Genomic DNA, 25434 nt, shown 5'->3' with positions numbered 1-25434 from the left:
GAAGGCGAGGTGGTCCTGGGTCAGTCGAAGGTGGATGGGGAGGGTTTTTCCATGTCTTGGCCGCCAGGTAGGAGAAGGATCTGCCTCCAGCGGTGGCTCTTCGGATGCGTGGTACGGCGGCGAGGGCGAGGCTAGCGGACCATAGCTGGCGGGTGGGCGTGTGGAAGGTCAGGCGGTCGTTGAGGTACTTGGGGCCCAGGTTGTGGAGAGACTTGTGTGCGTGGGTGAGGAGCCTGAACGTGATCCTCTTGTTGACGGGGAGCCAGTGCAGGTTCCTCAGGTGGCCGGAGATGTGGCTGCGTCGAGGGATGTCTAGGATGAGTCGGGCGGAGGCGTTCTGGATGCGTTGTAGTCTTTTCTGTAGCTTGGCTGTGGTTCCGGCGTAGAGGGTGTTTCCGTAGTCCAGCCGGCTGGTGACAAGGGCTTGGGTGACCGTCTTCCTGGTTTCGATCGGGATCCATCGGAAGATCTTGTGGAGCATGCGGAGGGTGTGAAAGCATGAAGAGGAGACGGCGTTGACTTGTCTGGTCATCGAGAGTGAGGAGTCCAGGATGAAGCCCAGGTTGCGTGCATGGTCTGTCGGCTTGGGGGCGGTGCCCAGGGCTGGGGGCCACCAGGAGTCGTCCCAGGCGGTGGGTGATGGGCCAAGGATGAGGACTTCCGTCTTGTCTGAGTTCAGTTTCAAGTGGCTGTTCTTCATCCACTCGGCGACGTCTTTCATCCCTTCGTGGAGGCTGGTTCTGGCGGTGTCGGGGTCTCTGGTGAGGGAGAGGATCAGCTGGGTGTCGTCGGCGTAGGAGATGATGTTGAGGTTGTGTTGGCTTGCGATGGCTGCGAGAGGTCTCATGTAGACGTTGAAGAGGGTGGGGCTGAGTGATGATCCTTGCGGAACGCCGCAGATGACTTCGGTGGCCTCGGAATGAAACGGAAGGAGGCGGACTCTCTGTGTTCTTCCAGCGAGGAACGAGATGATCCACTTCAGTGCCTTCTCTTGGATGCCGGTGTTGCTGAGGCGTTGGACTAGGGTGCGGTGGCAGACAGTGTCGAACGCGGCGGAGAGGTCCAGGAGGATGAGTGCCACTGTTTCCCTGTTGTTGAGAAGGGCTCGGATGTCGTCGGTGGCAGCGATGAGGGCGGTCTCGGTGCTGTGGTTTGCTCTGAAACCGGACTGCGATGGGTCGAGGGATCCATTCGTCTCGAGGAAGGCGGCAAGCTGTCTGTTGGCGATCTTCTCGATGACTTTGGCAGGAAAAGGGAGGAGCGAGATGGGGCGGAAGTTCTTGAGGTCGATGGGGTCCGCTGTTGGTTTCTTCAGTAGGGCGCTGAGCTCGGCATGCTTCCAGCTCTCCGGGAAGGTGGCGGTGTCGAAGGAGGTGTTGATGAAGTCTCGGAGTTAGGGTGCGATGGTGGAGTCGGCCTTGTTGAAGACGTGGTGGGGGCAGGGTCAGTCAGGGATCCGGAGTGGATGGTGTTCATCGTGCGGGCTGTGTCTTCGGTGGTCACTGCGGTCCAGGTGCGGAGGGTGACAGTGGGGTGCGTTGGTTCGATGATTGGGTGCGAGGATGGTGCGCCGAAGCTGTTGTGGATGTCGACAATCTTGCAGTGGAAGAACGAGGCGAGGGAGTCGCAGAGATCTTGTGAGGGGGTGATGTCGTTGTTGCCGGTGCTGAGGTTGGAGAACTCCTTGACGATGCTGAAGAGTTCCTTGCTGTCGTGGGCGTTGTTGTCCAGTCGATCCTTCAGTGATTTCTTCTTGGTGGTGCGGATGAGCTGGTGGTGCTTGCGGGTCGCATGTTTGAGGGCGGTCATGTTGTCAGTGGTCCGGTCGAGGAGCCAGGCTTTCTCGATGGTGCGGCAGGGCTTCTTGGAGTCCTTGGGTTCGTCGGTGAACCAGGGGGCCTTCTTGCTTCTGGGTTTGCTGGGAGGGTTCTTCAGTGGTGCGAGGTCGTCAGCGCAGGCGGTCATCCACTGCGTGAAGTTGCGGGCTGCTTCGTTGGGGTCCGGTGTGCTGGCAGGTGGGTTCTGGCTGAGGGAGGCGTTGAGCTGGTCGGCGGTGATCTTGCTCCAGCTTCTGTGAGGAACCTGTTGCGGGTGGTGGTGGGTGGTGGTTTTTCTGAAGCTGAAGTGGACGCAGCTGTGGTCGGTCCAGTAAAGTCCGGTGGAGTGGCTGAAGGCGATGTGCTTGCTGGATGAGAAGACGGGGTCAAGCGTGTGGCCGGCGTAGTGGGTGGGGGTGTTGACCAGTTGCTTGAGTCCGAGGTTGTCCAGCAGGATGACGGTGTTGCCGTCCCTCCAGTGCTTAATTTATAAAAAACTTAGTGCCGAGGCCCTGGACAGGAGGACACTAGAGTTTGCACCATCGGTTGCCCCTGGCAGCACTGCCAATGACAACATCAACACACTACTAATCATCACACTCTTTAAAAGTGTGGCAATTCATAATATTATAGGCCCCCAAAGCTATAAGAATGGCTTTGGAGACAAATATTCATAATTGGAAACTTGAATTGAAATAATAAACAGAAGTTGTTGTGCGCGTACCTAAATTGGCAGACACCACTACCATGTGGCAGACAGTCATGAGCCCCGGTGCTGGCAATGAAGTGCCGGTGCTGAGCACCGGAAAGCACCTACACAAATTAAGCACTGTCCCTCGATCCTGAATCTGGAAACGCAGGAGAACACAGCGCGCCGAGTGATGCGTGCACTGATGATCGATGGAAGGGTCACCTCCTCCAGGCACCGGGGAGCAAGGCGGATCAGGCACAATGGATGGAGGAGGGCTGCGTGGGGGATGAATACCGGAGAGCGGCCCAGACTGTGACACTCCCGGAGGTACAGAACGCTCCACAGACTCCGCGGACCTTGGCTTTGACAGAGGTAACATAGAGAGGGCACCCGCCAACTGAGGTACCTTCGCAAAAAATAATCAACCTAGACGAGAACCTGTTGGCCAGATATGAGGGTGGCGGCAGGGGGGGCCCGCGCCCATTACAATGCGATGCAACTTTGGGAGATAAATTGCCTGCTTTAGAGGCTACGGGCGGAAATACCGGCGATATGGAGAACGTCAGAAACCCCGAAAATGTTAACATTGTGCTCACTTTGGATGGGGCAGCAGAGGTGCCGCCTCTCTCTGGATCTCGAATAGTTCCACCATTACCCTGCGCCCCTCCTGGGTTGACTGCCCGGAAACAAGGAACCCCTTCTCTCGATCCAGGCCCAGCCCCAGGCTCTCCCAGTGATGACTGTTTCTTTTCTGTAAATGACGATACAGGTACATCGAGTGGGGAGAGTGGTGGGAGTTATACCAGGGACTGGGAGTCAGAATTATCTGCGGCTGAAAGTACTTCAGTTTAGAGGGCTTCAGCTAACCAGAGGGCAAAACAGCAGAAAGGCAGACCGCGTTCAAAACAGAAGGTGCCTGCCAGTCCATCACAAGCAGATGTGGTAAAAAAACTAGACTGGGATTATTCCGCTACCTCTCACCTGTAACACGAGGACGAGGACGAGTTTACGAGCGGGCAGCGCCACCAGCATTCTTCCAGCCCTTTCCAGATGCCTACTATGGATTTGCTTTATGCCACCCTAAAACAGATGCAGGGGGAGGCTAGGGTGGAGAGTAGAAGGGCCAAACAAGCAAAAAAAAAAATCCAAGGCTCACTCAGCAAGATGAATAAGTTGTATGCCGAGATGGCAGTGAGAGTTACTGAGGTAGGAGAAAGGACAGGGAAGCTGGAGGACAAAGTGTCCAGATGGCAGGAATTTAAGGAAGCTCAGGAGAAAGTCACGGAGGACGTTCAACGGAAGCTAGAGGACTTTGAAAACCGCCAGAGACGGAATAGCATTAGACTCCTGGGTGTGGCGGAAGGGGCAGAAGGGCAGGATCCCCGGGGATTTGTTGTTACGTTATTAAAGGGGGCTTTTCCCGAAATCTCAGTATGGAATTGGGAAAATGAAGTGCAACATGCTCATCGGTTTCCCTTAACCCAGAAGAAAGGATACGCCGCGTCCCAGACGGACAGACCCAGGGCGATATTTGTCTATGTTGGGAATTATCTTCTTAGGCAAGAAGTTATGGGCAAAGCGAGGCCCGAGGCCCGGCGCTCCCTTAACGGAATAACATTCTTCGCGCGCCCTGACTTCTGCCACGCCACGGTGGAAAGCAGATGGCGTTTAAGACAGTTGATATCTCCCTTTCAGAAGCTGGGGTGTGAGGCCTACCTGCTATTTCTAGCTCGACTAAAAGTGTTGATGGACGGTCAAGTCAGGATGTTTTTTTCAGAGTTCAAAGCTCAAGCTTTTTTGGCTGAGTTACAAGGCAGAAGGGACCAAAGGAGCAGTAATGCCACATTGAAATAATTGATATGGTTTAATCTTTAGATTAACAAATGTAGTAACCCATTTAGTACTAAAAAGCATTTCTACAGCACAGGCATATTAGGTTAGTTTACACAAGGGGGGGGTTCGCGATCCCCTATGGGCTTATAGCTGTCACACATAGGTCAGGATTGACCTATTTGCCTGTAAGGGGGGAGGGACTCTGAGTGGGCATGGGGGGAGCGGGGCGGGGTATGGACACAGGGCACAGCACACTTTGGCACTGTTTTGAAGACAGATTTGGATTATATTGGAGCACGCGACATGAGTTGAGGAATGAGCTACAGCTGTTATGGGCATTAGACATTAAAGGAAAATTGGTTTTGTGGGGACAGCTTAATTGTGTAGGATAGCCACCAGACGTTCCCTAATGAGTTTACGAATAATAACACTTAATGTATGTGGTTTAAACGATCATCTTAAGAGACAACGGGTAGCTGTGCTACTTAGAAATACCCGCGCAGACTTTGTGTGTCTCCAAGAGACACACATTGAGGGAACTATGGGGTTTCTACTGGAACAATTGGGGTTTCATTTGCTCGCTTATTCAAGGCAAGGGGCTAAAACCAGAGGGGTGGCTATACTGTCCAGATTTAATAATGTGTTGGTAAGGAAAAAGTTTGAGGACCAATGAGGTCGATGGGCTCTGATAGAATGTCTGATCGAAGGTGACTGGGTTACACTGGGGTCAATCTATGGTTCAACAGAAGACGACCCGGAGATTTTTGACTTTTTAGACTTAGAATTGGCCACATGGGCTCCACGGGTTATCCTAGCTGGAGATTTTAATATTAATGGGGCAGGGGGGCTAGGTGTAGATTCCATTCGAAGATACCAGGGTCGGAAGAAAAGAGTCTGTCTGACTATTTTGAGTCTTGGAAAGAATAATGCGTCAGCGGATGTATGGCGGAAATTAAAATCAAGTGATCCTGGGTTTACTTATTATTCTGCTCCCCATAAGCTGTGTGTTAGACTAGATTATTTTTTTATATTGAGTTTGTTAATATCGAAGTCACAGATTGAAAGATTCCCCCGGATCGTTTCCAACCATAATCCTTTAATGTTATCAATAGAGGTATTAGCAAAACCTAGGCAGGAACGGGTCTGGAATTTTGAGAGGGGACAATTAGGGGCATGGACTATATCAAACACATGAGAAAATGGATTATGGACTTCTAGGAGATCAACAGGGGTAGCACGGCTTCAGGAAATGCTTGGGACACCTTTAAAGCAAGGGTTTGCGGGGAGACATTACGTTTTAGTCTCTTCAAACGGAAACGAGAGAGATTAAGGGTGGAGGAGTTAGGTAGGGTGTTATTAGATGCTGAAGAGAACCTGGCACATTGTACGGCGACAGGTGCACTGCTTGAGCAAGCACTTCTTGAAGTCGCTAGGGCAAAAGCGGAGGCAGAAGAGAGCATAGCCACTAAAGCTGCTGGCATCTTTTTAGCTAAAACGGAACAGTGCTATGAACTCAGTGAACGAGTGGGCCGCACTCTAGCGGTTCGGGCCAGGCAGAAAGCAGCTCTAGGTGAAGTGAAAGAGATAGAGGATACCATTGGATGTCTTATTACAGATACAGAGGAAATTCGTGAAGTTTTTAGACAATTTTATATTACATTATATAAGGAAGAAAAACCTAAAGATCCTAGAGAAATCCAAGTATACTTGCATGGCATCCCCATCTCTACATTGTCTGAGGATGATAAGGAAAATCTGGACTCACCTCTGGAGAAAGAAGAGATTATGGCCGCCTTGTCAAGTCTCCCCTCAGGCAAGGTAGCAGGACCAGATCAGATCGTGGTTGAATTTTATAAGGTTTTCCACGATGTAATTAGTTCTTACCTGGTCACCACAATACAACAAGCACAGCTAGGCCGGTTGGTACCGGATACCTGGGCAGGAGCAGACATAGTAATTATTTTAAAGAAAGGAAAGCCACCCAGAGAACCAGAGACCTATCGGCCAATTACGCTCATGAATTCAGATGTGAAGTTTTTTCTAAGGCACTGGCAGCAAGATTTTCAAAGGTAATAGGTACATTGGTTAGCATTAACCAACATGGGTTAATTCCAGGAAGAGGCACGACACATCATATACACAAAGTTATCACTCTATTTGACGCCGCGGAAGTTCCAGGAGACCTGATGGCAGTTATGCTTTTGGACATTGAAAAAGCATTTGATCGGGTCTCCTGGGAATTCCTGTGGGCAGTTTTGAGGAGATCTGGCTTTTGGGAAGGTTTTATTAAGGCATTACAACCATTATACATAGCTTCTACTGCACATATCCGGGTAAACGCAGGTTACACCTCTCCCCTTCAGATCGAGCGAGGTACGCGACAGGGTTGTCCGTGTTCTACACTCCTTTTTGCTATTTACATAGACCCATTAGTCCGTAAATTGGAGGTGAATAGTAAGATTCCCCCCACCGGAGACCCAAAGAGGTCACTGTAAGATTTTGGCTTATGCCGACAACGTGGCAGTTATCACTCCACTTCCCACGGAGGCTATTAGAGAGGTGGAGGTGGAAGCGGCGCTGTTTGACCATGTTTCAGGTTATGCCCTGAACAAAGCTAAAACCCAAATCATTAAAAATGGGAAGGCAGTCTGTGTAGATCCTCGTGTGGTGCAATCTGGAGTGTACTTGGGGGTAAATATCTCCGCAAACCTGGACAATTTGGTACAGACAAACATAGGTCCAATAATTAATAAAGCCAAGAAGGATCTGGACAGGTTCCATAACCTACATTTGTCTATAGTAGGGCGTAGCAATATTGTTAAAATTATTTTTCTCCCAAAATTCCTCTACTTGTTCAGGGCAATCCCACTTATGTTTGAGGGGAAGTGGTTTAACATACTAGAACAGATGATAAACAGATTTGTCTGGGCGCACGGCAAGACAAGGAGGGCGTTGAGGTACATGTAGCTCCCCAGGGAAAGAGGAGGATGGGCATTGTCTGACTTTAAGCTGTACTATTGGGCAGCAGCCCTACAATACATGACAGGCTGCTAGGGGGAGCAGAGACTGAAACAGAGGATGCACTAGGATCTACTGCCATATATCCGCTTGTGCTTGGGGGTGAGGCAAAGAACGCTTTCTTGAAATATACTGATCCTAGTTATTTCAAAAGAACGAAGTTCAAAACTCGGATTGCAGCACACAATATTTGGAAGGTATTCATGAAAAAGTTTGGTTTAGGGAGATTCAATGCATACACTAGGTTATTTGAGAATCCCGCGCTACCGTGGACATTTTTTCAGACATTGTTTTCTTAGACTGGGGGCGGCGGGGGCTAATAAAGGTGGGGGATATGACTGAGGCCGAGGGACTGATTCAATTTGATGATATTCTGTTAACATACAGTCTCATCCCAAGGAACTTTTTTAAGTACTGAAAAGTTAGGAGTTTCCTAGCCACTAAGAAAGGTGGACCAAGTGGGTTTGGGAAGAACGTAATTATGGAAGCTATCCAAGGTGGAACTGGCTGCAAAATTAAAAAACTCTATGCTGAGTTGGGAATAGAGATGATGATCTTGAGAAATATGAAATCAAATGGGCAGACAAGCTAGGAACAGGACAGGAGGTATTCCGTTTGTCATTAGACTTTGGTCATAAATTTCTTTGCTCAGCGGCCCTCCAGGCACAACACTACAAAACAATTTACTCATTATATTACACACTAGCCAGGATTGCACAATGGGGGGGGACGCATGGAATTATTTGCCCTCGTTGCGATAGCTTAGAAGCAGACATAATACACATCTTTGCTACGTGTCCTCACTTGCAGCCTCTACATGGCTCCATCAAACTCTTTTTGAAAAGGTCCCTCGGAATAGAGGTCAGGTTGACGCCAGCAAGAATGTTCCTTGGGGTAAGCGAAGATGCCACTCAGCTTCAATGCGATTATTTCCTATTTGTCGCGATGGCGGTGCTTCGAATTTGTATTGCCTCAGCATGGCTTGACCGACTCCCACCTATTCTGCATCAATGGCTGGCCAGTTTACTAAGTGTCTATAACCTTGAGAAGGGGATTTATGCAAGGAAAGGTAAAAGGGGAAGAATACTAGGGCTAAAAATATGGGAGCCCCTTAATTACTGAAAGGAAGGGCAAGCCCCAGTTGTTTAGCTAATTCCATACCTTCTTACTGTCTTATGCTTTATTCCTTTTAGCTACTTTATTTGTTTGACGTATTCTGCAACTACCTTTGGGCTGATCTATGTATAAATCGATGTATAAATGTATGCCTTATTCAGTTTAATTTTGGAACATATATACAGATCTAGCTGAGAATTAAAGGACGAAAAAAAAAAATTCAGCTCAAGTACATGTTTGCTTTTTGGTTTTGTACATAATGGCTCGCAGATATAATGGTTTTATTTTCTTATCATTGACCTTGCCCTGTGAAAAAAGGGGAAAAATATTTTAATAAACATATTAAAAAAAAAAAAATCAAACATATCGCAGAGCAATCAAGTCATGCATTTATTTGCATTTTAATAAAAACCAAAGGCGTATAATGGAACCATATAAAGCATATCAAAAATCCTCAAATATTTACCCTTAAATGTAGCACCTCGCCAATGACCCAGAACCCACTCTGCCTCATATTTTTCAGCTCGGTATCCTGTGAACTTTAAGCTTACCAGCGAATGTTTCACTATATATCACTACACACACACACACACACACACTTTAATGGTGTTCATTAAAAACTACAGGATTGAGACTCTACTATATAGAAAGCCCATGGCGGGAAATAGTGTTTTGCACCCTGAGGCAGTTGGAATCGAGAATGATTTTAGAGCTTGACACCAAGCATCCGCATGGGTTGAATAACACAGATTTGCATAATTTGTTATAGTTGATCTGTCTTTTCTTGTCAGGATTTGACAGTTATGATGGCCCCTTGATGTACAAATTCTGTATCCGTTTGTAAATAGGCACCTATCTGAGCAGCGGTCTGTAGTATGGAGGTAGTCAGGTTTAGATTTTATTTACATCTGTGTACACTCTATTACTTGTGGCCTACATAATGTGAACGTTTTTTAAAATTTTTAAGATTTGTGAAAGTTAGAACACTTTGGCATTAGCACTTTAGCATTTATTGCACTTGGACACCTTGCTAGTACTTTTAGGCACATTTTGACGTATGATGCTGTAGTGTCCTCGAGTACTTAGAAGGAAGGGTGGAGTAGGTACTAGGAGTGATCGTATTTAAGAATGCATTTAAGCAGGAATTTCCCAGCAAGTGGAGGGCCTAAATAATTATACATATTTTGGTGCATTGGCAATATTTTGCACATATAACAATGAATTGATTGTCATATTTGTATATATTTATTTATGTATTTATATTGTATTTAGACTCTTTGGCATTTTGTAAGAAAATGGAAGCACCAATTGAAATAATGTATTTATACGGAAATATTGGATTATATCTGGGACCTATCACCTATACATGGACTACGAAATTTATGAGGATCACAGCATATATTTTAATATGGACGACGGTCCTCAAGGTGTCTGCCTACAGACACCTTGAGGACCGTCGTCCAGGCCCTTGTCATCTCACGCCTGGACTATGGGAACATCCTGCTCTTAGGGGCTGCCAAAGAGGTAACCAGAAAATACCAGGTGGTTCAGAATATGGCAGTCCGCCTGATCTGTCACCTTCCTGCCAGATCCTCGGTCACCCACCACAGGCGGAACCTGCACTGGTTGCGCATTGAAAGCAGAGTGCATTTTAAAGCACTCTGCTACATGCATAAAATCATGACTGATAGAGCCCCGCGCTACCTGGCTGCTCTAGTTCAGCAATATGTTCCCCCCCCGCACACTTAGGTCCTTGTCGCATAACAAATTTAAAATTCCGCGCATCAACAGAGCCAAAATGGGTGGCCGCTCGTTTGCTCTGTTGGCCCCATCCCTATGGAATTCTCTTCCTCAGTCTTTGCGCACGGAATCGTGCTTTCTGAAATTCCGTAAGGGAATAAAGACCTGGCTTTTCAACAACTAATGTCCCTCGCGCCTATCACTGATCAGTTTGCTCTAGCGCCGGGAAACCTCCGGGTAGCTGCGCGCTTAATAAGTGTAATAATAAATAAATAAATAAATAAATGGACACAACAGGAATCAAGAGAAGAATAATTGAAAAAGGAAAAAGAAACAAGCATTGGAAATGCAATAGGTCTCGCATTAGGAAAGTTTCAGTTATTGGTCTTATATAAGACTTTTTTTTTATTTACGTGTTCTTTTTTTAAATATCTAAATTAATAGCTTTGTCATTTACAATGCCAATAGTTTTAACTTTCGCAAATGTGACACCTATAGCATTTGTAATGCAACATGTTTTGTATTTATGTGACTTAGATGTATTGATATTGCAAATAACAATGGCTTTTAACTTTTTAAAATAATTATTACTTAAATAAAAGTGATTGTAATTTATAATGGCAATAGCTTAAACGTTTGTGAAGATTATGTTCAGTGTATTTTATTGTGATGAAAATCCAAGAACAGAAGTGAAATATTAACATCTTTTTGTGACATTTGTAATAAAGCTTGTAACATTGAGAGAACATATTTGAACCAGATCCATAGGGTGCCTCTATGTCACCTTGACAGCATGCTTCCTGTATGCAAATGCCATCTAACATATCAGCGCATTCTGGGAGATGTAGTCTTTCCTTGTTTGAAAGGAAACCATACGATTTAACGAACCTTGTAATGATGTCACCTAAAAAGGAAAGGCCAGGGCTGCGACAACGTTGGCCAATTGGCGTGTTGCTATCCGGGCACCCTAAACATACCTGCACTGAGTCATGCGTGTAGAACTGGAGGCAGGCGGTGCCCTTTGATGCAAGGCATGTGGTAAAAAAAATAAGGCTGTGGTTTGGAATGCCAATAAAATTTATCAAAATGGATCAATTTGTTTGCTTTGGAATTCCCAAAAGTTGACGTAATGCATCCCTCGCTTCAAAGAAAAGTGCACTCGCAGTGGAAGAGCTGAGTGACTCACAATAAGATACAGCGTGCCAAATTATAATAAATAACAAGACGGAGGGAAGGCAGAGAAGGGGAGGGGGGAGGAGCGCCTGGAGAACAGGAAGACAGAAAGACTGCGAGGCACCGGGTAAGAGAGGAACAAACCGCTTGTTGTATGCGTCTGTTTTGCCTGCATTTGGAAAAAAGTCTGATACTGAGTGCCTGGAAGCGAGTAATAGCGCCCCGTATAACAGTGTACCAACACTGCCTATTTTCTCTCACTTAAAAACTGAATGTGTTACCAACGAGTGCACTCGCAGTGGGAGAGCTGAGGGACTCACAATAAGATACAGCGTGCCAAATCATAATAAATAACAAGACGGAGGGAAGGCAGAGAAGGGGAGGGGGAGGAGCGCCTGGAGAACAGGAAGAAAGAAACGACTGCGAGGCACCGGGTAAGAGAGGAACGAACTGCTTGTTGTATGCATCTGTTTTGCCTGCATTTGGAAAAAAGTCCGATACTGAGTGCCTGGAAGCGAGTAATAGCGCCCCGTATAACAGTGTACCAACACTGCCTATTTTCTCTCACTTAAAATCTGAATGTGTTACCAACGACATAAAGAAATAAATAACAAGACGGAGGGAAGGCAGAGAAGGGGAGGGGGGAGGAGCGCCTGGAGAACAGGAAGAAAGAAACGACTGCGAGGCACCGGGTAAGAGAGGAATGAACCGCTTGTTGTATGCGTCTGTTTTGTCTGTGAAAAAACGTGCCAAATTGAATAAACAGTGCACTCACAGTGGGAGAGCTGAGGGACTCACAATAAGATACAGCGTGCCAAATTATAATAAATAACAAGACGGAGGGAAGGCAGAGAAGGGGAGGGGGGAGGAGAAATGCGATACAGCGGGCAGGGGAGGGGGCGGAGCGGGGAGAGCGGCGATGAGGGTGTGAAGCTGCAGGGGCCTTTGAAGTGAAGCTAAGCTTCACTTCAAAGGTGTGGGAGGAGTGCTGCTGGGGAACAGATGGCGATTTGATGAGGTGCACGCGCATTTTAGGTCAATGCGTTTGCGCATTGACCTAAAAGCGCACGGGCACAGCACCAAATCGCCAGTTGGGATACTAGTTGGGTCAAGTCTGTTTAAGCTGCTATAGTCTCGCTCTGCTCAATGCACATGCGCATTGAGAGGCGAGACCTAAAAAAGAGAAAATGAAAAAACATGAAAGGGAAAAGAAAGCAAAGATGCATGTTATAAAAGAAAGACTGGGTGTTCTTATAGATGTGTTTATATATTTTTTCTATTTCACGTGGTGTCAGCAATGTATATAAAAAATGCCGTTTCTATCTCTCTGATTGTGTGAACAAGGGCAAGTGGTACCCAAAACGCGTAATCAGGAAACAGGATTAAAACTTTGATTTGACTGCAGTTTCGGTGCTTCGTGAATCATTTGTAGCTGAAGTGGTGTGGACTGGTGCTGCGAGCGGACGAAGGATTTTGGTGATTTTTGATATATATATATATATATATATATATATATATATATATATATATATATATATATATATATATATATATATATAAAAATATATATATATTCATCTCAAATGCCCTGAGCTTTACAGATGTCACACAATGCAGCCCTTTACCATCCGGTTTAGAAGCCTCGAGGTAATTTGCATCCATTTTGTTTCTCGATTCCTTTCTTGATTCCCGACGCGTTTCGAGGCAGAACGCCTCTTCCTCATGGGTGCTACACAGGAAAAATGAATACCTCACCAATGATGTCTCTCTGATTATTTTATTGAGAGGCACACAAGAGTTGCCCGATGGCATGCTGGTCCATGTGGTTCTTGGGGTGAGTGTTATATTGAAAGTTCTTTTGAAAGTTCATTGTCTCTGTGTTCTTTTATGAAGCTTATTATAATCCTTAAGTAGGCTGGATTGCAAAACTGCAGTCTTCGTTTTGCCATAGAGCTACATGCTCAGACGTGAGTCCCTTGCTCACTTTGCCACTGGATTCAAGCAAACCGGGCTGAAGACGGCTGGAATGCCAGAAACCGGTCCTCGAAGCTTGTTTCCGGTCCAGGGAAGACATGGTTTGGCAGTTCGGGCTGGACTGTTCCCATGTGGCACAGGGTCAGACTGATTTGCATATAGCCATGTCTGAACTGGGGTGGCAGACTGGGCTAAAGAACGGTGATGGATTAAACCCAGATCTTTTGACTGGGTGTCAGTGTTTGATTGATTCGGACTCTCCGTCCATCACCACCCCCTTTTGTACCGCTTTTGGCCGCCATAAGTGTGGCAGGGTATGCTCAGACGTGAGTCCCTTGCTCACTTTGCCACTGTATTCAAGCAAACCGGGCTGAAGACGGCTGGAATGCCAGAAACCGGTCCTCGGAAGCTTGTTTCTGGTCCAGGGAAGACATGGCTTGGCAGTTCGGGCTGGACTGTTCCCATGAGGCACAGGGTCAGACTGATTTGCATATAGCCATGTCTGAACTGGGGTGGCAGACTGGGCTAAAGAACGGTGATGGGTTAAACCCAGATCTTTTGAATGGGTGTGAGTGTTTGATTGATTCGATGCTCCGTCCATCACCACCCCCTTTTGTACCGCTTTTGGCCACCATAAGTGTGGCAGGGTATGCTCAGAATTGAGTCCCTTGCTCACTTTGCCACTGGATTCAAGCAAACCGGCCTGAAGATGGCTGGAATGCCAGAAACCTGTACTCAGAAGCTTATTTCCGGTCCAGGGAAGACATGGCTTGGCAGTTCGGGCTGGACTGTTCCCATGAGGCACAGGGTCAGACTGATTTGCATATAGCCATGTCTGAACTGGGGTGGCAGAGTGGGCCAAAGAACGGTGATGGTTTAAATCCAGATCTTTTGACTGGGTGTGAGTGTTTGATTGATTCAGATGCTCCATCCATCACCACCCCCTTTTGTACCGCTTTTGGCCACCATAAGTGTGGCATGGTATGCTCAGACGTGAGTCCCTTGCTCACTTTGCCACTGGATTCAAGCAAACCGGGCTGAAGACAGCTGGAATGCCAGAAACCGGTCCTCGGAAGCTTGTTTCCGGTCCAGGGAAGACATGGCTTGGCAGTTCGGGCTGGACTGTTCCCATGAGGCACAGGGTCAGACTGATTTGCATATAGCCATGTCTGAACTGGGGTGGCAGAGAGGGCTAAAGAACGGTGATGGATTAAACCCAGATCTTTTGACTGGGTGTGAGTGTTTGATTGATTCAGATGCTCCGTCCATCACCACCCCCTTTTGTACCGCTTTTGGCCGCCATAAGTGTGGCAGGGTATGCTCAGACGTGAGTCCCTTGCTCACTTTGCCACTGGATTCAAGCAAACCGGGCTGAAGACGGCTGGAATGCCAGAAACCGGTCCTCGGAAGCTTGTGTCCGGTCCAGGGAAGACATGGCTTGGCAGTTCGGGCTGGACTGTTCCCATGAGGCACAGGGTCAGACTGATTTGCATATAGCCATATCTGAACTGGGGTGGCAGAGTGGGCTAAAGAACGGTGATGGATTAAACCCAGATCTTTTGACTTGGTGTGAGTGTTTGATTGATTCAGATGCTCCGTCCATCACCACCCCCTTTTGTACCGCTTTTGGCCGCCATAAGTGTGGCAGGGTATGCTCAGACGTGAGTCCCTTGCTCACTTTGCCACTGGATTCAAGCAAACTGGGCTGAAGACGGCTGGAATGCCAGAAACCGGTCCTCGGAAGCTTGTTTCCAGTCCAGGGAAGGCATAGCTTGGCAGTTCGGGCTGGACTGTTCCCATGAGGCACAGGGTCAGACTGATTTGCATATAGCCATGTCTGAACTGGGGTGGCAGAGTGGGCTAAAGAACGTTGATGGATTAAACCCAGATCTTTTGACTGGGTGTTAGTGTTTGATTGATTCAGATGCTCCGTCCATCACCACCCCCTTTTGTACCGCTTTTGGCAACCATAAGTGAGGCAGGGTATGCTCAGACGTGAGTCCCTTGCTCACTTTGCCACTGGATTCAAGCAAACCGGGCTGAAGACGGCTGGAATGCCAGAAACCGGACCTCGGAAGCTTGTTTCCAGTCCAGGGAAGGCATAGCTTGGCAGTTCGGGCTGGACTGTTCCCATGAGGCACAGGGTCAGACTGATTTGCATATAGCCATGTCTGAACTGGGGTGGCAGAGTGGGCTAAAGAACGTTGATGGATTAAACCCAGATCTTTTGACTGGGTGTGAGTGTTTGATTGATTCAGATGCTCCGTCCATCACCACCCCCTTTTGTACCGCTTTTGGCCACCATAAGTGTGGCAGGGTATGCTCAGACGTGAGTCCCTTGCTCACTTTGCCACTGGATTCAAGCAAACCGGGCTGAAGACGGCTGGAATGCCAGAAACCGGTCCTCGGAAGCTTGTTTCCGGTCCAGGGAAGACATGGCTTGGCAGTTCGGGCTGGACTGTTCCCATGAGGCACAGGGTCAGATTGATTTGCATATAGCCATGTCTGTTGGTCTATTACTCTCTCAAAATGGCCGTGGCCGAAATCTAAACCCTCGCTGATGACCTAAACTAATATCAACCGAAAAAGGACTATCCCCCCTTTTATTTCTTTCCTTTACCTCATTGGCTCTATTTTCAGTTTCAATTGAAAGAGGACTAGCCTTCCCTTTACAATTCCATAGATATTGAAAGAGTACTAGTCTGGCTATCCTCCAGAATCCCACCAGCCCGAAAGAGCATAGAAATAGGACTTATTTCATCTCCATTGCTCTCATTGGAGATTGACAAAGGACTATACTGCACACCAGCCTATAATAGCATAGAATTAGGATTTAATTGATTTCCCTTGCACTCATTGGAGATAGACATAGGGCTACATTGCAGTATATCTTCTCTTCAGATCAACCTCTCACCTTATGGATGTAGGCAAAGGACTATACAACATCATTGAGTCGGCCATTTTGGAACGTTCTCCATCAGTGAGAGTCCTTAGACATTCACTTCATTTTTAGAATCCCCCATCTTTATCCCATGGTGCACATGCTTCAACCCTGAGTCGCTCCCCTCCTCCACTCCAACTCTCTCCCCTTCTCAACACGACTACATAAATCTTCTTCCCAGCCTCCCTCAACTCGCCCACTCAGGAATTCACCCCAACTCTGCACCCAGCACTCTGAGGATTACAAATTTGACCCTCGAATTCCCGCCCCCACCCAACACGCTACTACCTCTCTTTCCCTCACACCACGTTCCCCTAAGTTGTCCCCGCCTCCTCCCATTTCTTCTCATCTCATACCAGCGCTCACACTGCACTACCCTGATAATGGAATTAGCAGGCACACACACCTGCAACATCATCTACCCCCCAACCACACAAAAAAATCGGCCAAATGCTTTAAACACAACTTTATAAAACAACACCCTGAAACGCTTTTTGCCGACCCCTATTTTTCATTACAAAAAGGGATCACAATCACTGATCTCATTTTTCACACAAAACGTAGAGCCCAATGGAGGAAAGCCTTCCTCACCTCACTCTCGATCTCCTCCTCGAAGAAAACAGCACATGGATTCATTTTATCTATTTCCCCTTCCCTGCTCTTCCCGGCAACAGCAACCATCACCAGTTACAACAATGGCATCATCCTTATCCAAGCCTCAGACCGCTATCTTAATCTCTTAGATAACGTCTTCCCTGCAATTAAAAACCTAGTGACCAAACCCCATTTGGGTACCGATTCCCCATCCAATTCCACTTCACATGCTCTCACCGCACCCAACCAAGTTGACAACCCCGCCCTACCCTTTGGCCCACATCCGTCACTGGAGCCTTACGAGACATCCACCCTACTCACCACCACCGTTAACATATCACAACACATAACACCCACACCTCAAAACACGCATAACAGCCCCCTTCCACCCTTTCCTCTACCTACTTCAAACTCACACGTTGGGAACTACAAGAAGTCCACCCAACTTACCCCACCATAAACATACCACCACTCACAACATCTACTCCATATAACACACTTGACAGCCCATTACCCCCCTACCTCCTCTGACATCTGATTCCTCCGTCGGCACCCAACGCTCCCCTCCCACCAATACACCACACTCCAACACACCAATCCTGCCTATGTCACTGACCATTGCGGGTGCGCGAAATATAGTTAGCACAAATAACTATATAGGAGCAATTTCAATAGTTTTGTATGAGTGAAATGTCCAGCTAACTATAACACCCCTAAAACTTATAGTTTTTTGAGTGAATTTTAAAGGTTTTTTAAATTCTAATTCCTAACTATATAAGGCCTGAAAGCTATGGTTTTTTCAGTGAATTTCAAAGGTTTTTTAAATGCTAATTCCTAAATATATAAGGCCTGAAACCTATGGTTTTTTCAGTGAATTTGCAAGGTTTTTTAAATGCTAATTCCTAACTATATAAGGCCTGAAACCTATGTTTTTTTCAGAGAATTTCAAAGTTTTTTTTAATGATAATTCCTAACTATATAAGACCTGAAAGCCCACCAGGAATCTCCAGTATGCGCCAAGGGACTGCATTGCAGAGAGGTGTAATGAAGCCACGCCCCTTTTTACACCTCCCTGTAACGCAGCCCCCGTGCATGTTTGAAGAGGGGGAACTAATTCCCCTTGCATACTGGGGGCCCCTGGGGGCCAACTAGCCCACCAGGAGCCTCCAGTATGCGCCAGGGGGCTGCATTGCAGAGAGGTGCAATGAGGCTATGCCCCTTGCTACACCTCTCTGCAACGCAGCCCCCTGGTGCGTTTGCAGAGGGGGAACTAATTCCCCTTGCATACTGGGGGCCAACTAGCCCACCAGGAGCCTCCAGTATGCGCCAGGGGGCTGCATTGCAGAGAGGTGTAATGAGGTCACACCATTTTTTACACCTCTCTGCAACGCAGCCCCCGTGCATGTTTGAAGAGGGGGATCTAATTCCCCTTGCATACTGGGGTCCCTGGGGGCCAACTAGTCCACCTGGAACCTCCAGTATGCGCCAGGGGGCTGCATTGCACAGAGGTGTAATGAGGCTATGCCCCTTTTTACACCTCTCTGCAACGCAGGCCACTGGCGCGTTTGCAGAGGGGGGACTAACGCCGATATTCCGAACGATTGAAAATGACTTTTCTTGAGAAACATTTGGATTTGGATTATCATATCCTATACTTTGGAATTTTTGAAAGACTGACTTTGAGGATGCTATAAATTACTCAAGTCTGCCCAAATTGTGTGGGTAAAATTGATACCTAGTCACTTTGAATAAGAATGTACTTACATCTCGTCTAACATTTGGAAGAAATATCTAGTTATATGACAACAGGATACCGACATAACTTGAAGGAAATAAGAACGCCCTGAAGAAGTTCTGTTGTACAGAACAAAGCGCGTCGGCTGGCTGTGGTACATAAACTTAAGGAAAATAAAAGCATTTGAATATACACCAAGATTCAGCGCTTCAATAAGGACTCTAAGTGATATAATTTGATTGGACTTATTGTGCAAGTGGTGCTGTGCCAAACTTTGGAATATTCTCCACTACTCTCTACTACTTACTCTCTACTACTCCACTACTCTCTAATACTCACTCTCTACTACTCATTCTCTACTACTCTACTACTCTCTACTACTCTCTCTCTACTACTCACTCCCTACTACTCACTATCTACTACTCTCTACTACTCACTCTCTACTACTCTCTCTCTACTACTCACTCTCTACTACTCTCTCTCTACTACTCACTCTTTACTACTCACTCTCTACTACTCTCTACTACTCACTCTCTACTTCTCACTCTCTACTACTCTCTATTACTCACTCTCTACTACTCTCTCTCTACTACTCACTCTCTACTACTCACTCTACTACTCACTCTCTACTACTCTCTACTACTCACTCTCTACTACTCACTCTCTACTACTCACTCTTTACTACTCTCTACTAGTCACTCTCTACTGCTCTCTACTACTCACTGTACTACTTACTCTCTACTACTCTCTACTACTCACTCTCTACTACTCACTCTCTACTACTCTCTACTACTCACTCTACTATTCACTCTACTACTCTCTACTACTCACTCTCTGCTACTCTCTCTACTGCTCTCTACTACTCTCTACTACTCACTCTCTACTCTATATTACTCACTCTCTACTCTGTACCTCTCTCTACTTCTCTCTCTATTAGTCTCTACCTCTCTACCTCTACCTCTCTACCTCTACCTCTCTACCTCTTTACCTCTACCTCTCTACCTCTCTCTACACGCACACATATACACATATATATGCATATATATGTATATGCATATATATATATGTATGTGTATATATATCTATATATAAATATACATATATAAACATATATAATCTGCATATCTTTATAAATACAAATATAAATGCATGCATACATATACATATATGCATACATATGCATGTTATTTACATGAAAGTTTTAAAAACACTAATAAAAGCAAAGCTAAAAAGCCACCTCATTACAAACAGAATGGCTTTAACTTAAACGAGTGCGAGATCTATTGCATTTTCAATGCTTGTTTACTTTGGTTCCATCAAGAAGGCATTCAGATGTGTCACACATTTGCCATAAATTCTGAGTGTTAGCACTCTAGTTGCTCATTAGATCACTGTAGTAAAGCTACTGCTCACCAGGGAAGTCTGCTGCTGGTATTCAAAGTGCATGTTTCAGTCTGCATGTCAGAATTTTTTTAATGAAATAGAAGAGGATTTGAGAAGTCACTCAAAATGTGCCCTCATTTTTCTTTCTGAAGCACTAATCATACTTTCTATGGCAAAATGAACCCCCTCATTTTGTTCCTTTTTAAATTAAATGTTTTCAGATTTACCACTTCATTCCAATCAAGATGGCTTCTGGTGTGCCATACTTTCGTCATAAGTAAGACTGTTAGCGCTCTAGTTGTTCTTTAGAACACTCTGGGACATTTTGTCATTGGGCTATACTTGGGCTACATCTGGGTGATATTTGGGCTACATTTGGGCTCTTTTGTCTCTGGTGGCCATCTTGGGAGACTGCATGTCAGAATTTTTTAATGAAATAGAAGAGGATTTGAGAAGTCGCTCAAAATGTGTCCTAATTTTTCTTTCTGCAGCACTAATCATACTTTCTATGGCAAAATATACCCCCTCATTGTGTTCCTTTTTAAATTAAATGTTTTAAGAGTTACCACTTTATTCCAACCAAGATGGCTTTAGGTGTGCCATATCTTTGTAATAAGTAGAACTGTTAGCGCTCTAGTTGTTCTTTAGAACACTCTAGGAGGCTGCAGTAGAACACAAAGGAATCAACTGACAGTCTCTGTCCTTGTTGGATGTACATGTTTTACTGAGAATGTCAGACTTCATTCTCACATGACTGAGAAAGATAATGTGAATTTACGGGAAAATATGCTTTCAGTTTAGCTTATAGATCCCCTTCCAAACCACTGTTGGAAAAGCATGAGATAATAGTTTTCTTTCAAACATGATTCATGATATCCCAGCAGAAGGCTTTTTCACATGGTGGAATCACCTTAGAACACACCACAATTCCAAAAATGAGTATGGTACCATCAACAAAAGATTTATAATGTAACTAAAGTCCTAAGACCCTCTATTAACTACAATGCTTCATAATGAGGTGCTATCATGTATATTAGTCCCAAGATGGCTGCCAACACTTCTTGGATGAAGTGCTGACAGCCAATTATATCTCACGCGTAACCCGAGATGTTTCCCCCCAAAAACATTTGGGGGAGCCTGGGGGGTCCTTGTGGGACCCCCTGAGCATGCCTAGGGGGTCAGGGTGCTTCTACCCTGCCCCCTTTTTGAGTTCTACACGTTTGTTTTTCTGCTTTCCTGTGCCTCAGTCTACCGAGGTACAAGATGGCTGCCAACAATTTCTGTTTTGGAGTGTTGACAGACATTGGCAGCCAATCAGAATGCAGCTCGTACTCGGGAAGGTACAGAGTACAGTAAGCCTACAGTAAGCCTATATAGATATATATGGGTTTTTGAAGTTAATTTTCATAAAAACCACTGGAGCAATTTTCACCAAATATAGAAAAGGCATTTCTGCGTACCAGTCCCTACAATGTTGCAAAGTTTGGTGTAATTCCATTCAGCGGTTCGGGCTGTAGCCGATTCTGAACGTCCAATAGAAATTAACATGGGGAAAACACGTTTTTGGACCCCCCTTTTTTCTCGGGCCCCGCTTGACGAATCCCCCCAAAACTTTCAGGGAAGTAGCAGAACTGAGATGGCCAACATTTTGGAAAATTTCACGCAATTTCCTCAATCGACGCCAAAGTTATTCCAAATAGAATGTTGTGGATTTCCTATGGAAACTAGGTCCTAACTATATATACCTACTGGCTATCGCCAGTAGGTAATATATAAATATAAATATATATATATATATATATATATATATATAAATATATATATATATATACATGGGAGACCCTGCAGCGGGGAGGTTTGTCGACTGCCAGCACGGGATCTACATTTCCCTTGCTAGAAATGCTTTGCCCAAGAGACTGGCATCCTCTGGTGACCAGGCACCACCAAACGCCGATGCTGAGGCGGTGATGACTGTTTGGCATAATTGGAACCTTTCATTGATCGGTCCCCCTCCGCCCAGAGTTTGAGCCTGGTTTACATTTTCACTCGACGTTGCTCGTCATTCTGAATATGGTAACTTGTACCTTCAGAGACGATATTCATATAGTGCTGAATTATTCTGTTTTTGCTTTATGGCCCTGGTATACTACAGTGAGAACATTGACTCTCCGATGGACACTTTGCGCATTCACTGCAGACTTTTTTGTAAACCGACATGATGAATTGTGGGCTTTGTAGTCTCACATGCAATATAGCCATGCGCTTGCAGGCTCACACTTATGTCATATTATTGCAACTATCTTTAATTGGGTCCTGGAGTACAAGGGCAAGGGCGATCATTTTGGACGTCAGGAATTCCTGATGTAGTGCAGAAATCAGCAGCAAGCAGTCAGAAATGTGCTTTCCTTCGATGATGTCAAAGGGCAGCATACCAATTGGCAGCCAAGTAGAGCAGCACAACTAGTTGGGTTAAAGGTTGCCTAATGGCGATTATTTGTATGACATGTACCAGGGTCGAGTGTTTTAATTATTGTACATATCATATGTTTTTATTCATTGGCGATAACAAACGAATGATGGGCGCCAATGTTTATTTACGGTATGTTCCCATTAAGGCTGTATGAGTGTTATACACAAGTTTCTGGGCACTTTTACTCATTCATGCATTTTCGATTTTACGGTACAGCATGCAAACAGTTTAAAAGTATTATGTGAATTACACAATGTCAGATGCTCCACTGTTGAAAGCATTTTGAGTATGTTGCAGAATGTGTCCTTTGAGGTATTGTGTTCTAGAGCAAAGTAGTATTTTTGCTATGTTTACCTAAGCCTCAAGGGGGAGTGACTATTTATACTCACCTTATTTTGGCGCCTTTCAGATTGACAAAGGCTTCCGTGAAGCCGAAATGCGTCTCTCGTTGTTCAGGGTGACCTGAAACATTAAAAGATGCCTCATTCCAACAGCCATGTGTCTGTGCCTTCTTCGTTGGATGTCTCTGGTGAAACAGGATTACTTTGTTCATATATATATATATATATATATATATATATATATATATATATATATATTCACTGAAAAAACCATAGGTTATAGACCATATATAGTTAGGAATTAGCGATTAAAAAACCTTATTTTACTCACACAAAACCATTGAAATTCCATATATAGTTAGTTGCACTAACTATATATCGCGCACCCGCAATCCACTGCTGATGATGTCACATATTACATCATTCATGACATGGTCAGTGACATCACTGATGACATCACTGATGACATCTCAAATGACATCACTGATGACAACATCCAGTGACTGTATGTTTCTGTAAAGTTAAAATGTGTCTTACATATTGAAGAATGAGTGGAAGTATAAGTGTCTGGACAAAGGATTTAGTAGGTGCATGACTGAATGTATGAGTGAGTGATTAAATGTGTCTCACTGAGTGCATGGGTTAGTGACTAAAGTGTCTTAATTTGTGCATCATTATGTCTGTTGTTCTGTAAACTGCTGCATGTGTTGATCAGTAGCTATATGATTAACTATATGGGTTACTGATTGATTGCCCAAGTATTTGTATGGGAGACTGAGGGTGTGTGTGGCTGGCTGGGAGGTGTGTGACTCTGTGCAGATCAATGTGTACTTATATCAATGATTGTATAACAAGGTAAGTATGTGTTAGTATATGTTTGAAAATGTAAGGTGCTCTATGTTTAACTGTATAGACAAGAAAATGGAAGTGTGATTGATTCTTTACAGGACTGACTAGGTGTGTGAGTAACTCCATGGATGAGTGGAAGAGTGTGAGTGTCTGTATAGGTGTATGAGTGCATATGATAGTGTTGTAAAGATGAGTGATTGTATGTATGAATGATTGTATGGGTGAATGAGTGAATGTGTGTGTAGACGTAGGAATCAGTGAGTACATATGTAGTAACTAGTATTGGTGTGTCAATGGTTTCAAAAATTATACTCTGTATTTAACACTGGGTGAAACAGAGGTTATATTAAAATGTGAGGAGATGCATTGTATTGTCACATGAATGATATCATCAGTGATGTGGTCATTGATGTCAAATGAGATGTCATCAGTGATGTCATCAGTGATGTCATTTGAGATGTCATCAGTGATGTCATCAGTGATGTCACTGACCATGTCATGAATGATGTAATATGTGACATCATCAGCAGTGGATTGCGGGTGCGCGATATATAGTTAGTGCAACTAACTATATATGGAATTTCAATGGTTTTGTGTGAGTAAAATAAGGTTTTTTAAATGCTAATTCCTAACTATATATGGTCTATAACCTATGGTTTTTTCAGTGAATTTTCAAGGTTTTGTAAATGATAATTCCTAACTATATATGGTCTATAACCTATGGTTTTTTCAGTGAATTTCAATGGTTTTTTAATAGCAAATATCATAAGCTGTCGAATGTCAAGTACGTGGTAAGTGAAAACATTTTCGTGTTTATGCACACTGATCTGCTTTGAATGGTGCCCCCCCCCCTCATTTCTATTAGGAGTACTCTCTCTTTGCACATAGTGAAGGGTAGTTAACGCAGGCCTTTGCCCCCGTTGTAATACGTCGTGCCTGCTTCTCTCTCCATTTGATTGATTGTTATCCAAGTATTTACTGTTTTAGAATTGGTTCTCTTTGGTTCATTCTCTATTTACAAACAAACACAGAGTCGCAATACTCTGTTTAGTCTTTGCAGATAACGAAAAATCGTGTAAAAAAAAAAGAAAAGGAATCGAGCAAAATCAGTAGGCCACTAATGGGATCTCTTTTTGACCTCGCTAAAATAGAAACATTAGGAACAACCCCTCATGACAAATACAAAACTAGTGACATGAACTGAACTCCACACAATGATGGCTGCAAAACAGCTCGGCTTCGCCACCCACCCCGCCCAAAATAACGATAAAGAGCGGCTGCCATGATTGGTTGCGGAATGGCCACGACGGAGCTACGAAATGGTGCTGCTCTCATGCTAACCCCAGCTTCAGTCTGAAACATCCAGAAACACTGTAGACTACCAATTCGATCAGTTCCGGTAGCGCCCCAATTTAACCCGGTAGAGAAGAACTAGCCCTCCCCTCTTTGACTAATGGTTCTTGTTGCCTGTCCCTTCTGTTGTCATTTAACAGAACTATTTAGCCTGCTGAAAGGGGTTGTGTTCCGACCGCTGGTTGGTGGAGACATTTTGACTATATTCTGGACCTGCGTTGTCGCGTAATGCGTCATATGACGCGCCGCGTTAGCGCATCCGGAAGTCATCCGGGGCGCGCAGCGCGTAACGTAAGCATAACAAGTCATGTGACTTGTTAATAAAACTTTTCATTGGTTCATTTTACTTTTCTTATTTTAATGATGAAAGGCTTGGTCATATGACCTAAAAATTACGCTTTTTATT

Source organism: Lissotriton helveticus, chromosome 8 (assembly GCF_964261635.1).
Source record: "Lissotriton helveticus chromosome 8, aLisHel1.1, whole genome shotgun sequence".
Taxonomy (NCBI): Eukaryota; Metazoa; Chordata; class Amphibia; order Caudata; family Salamandridae; genus Lissotriton; species Lissotriton helveticus.
This window is presented reverse-complemented; position numbering follows the sequence as displayed.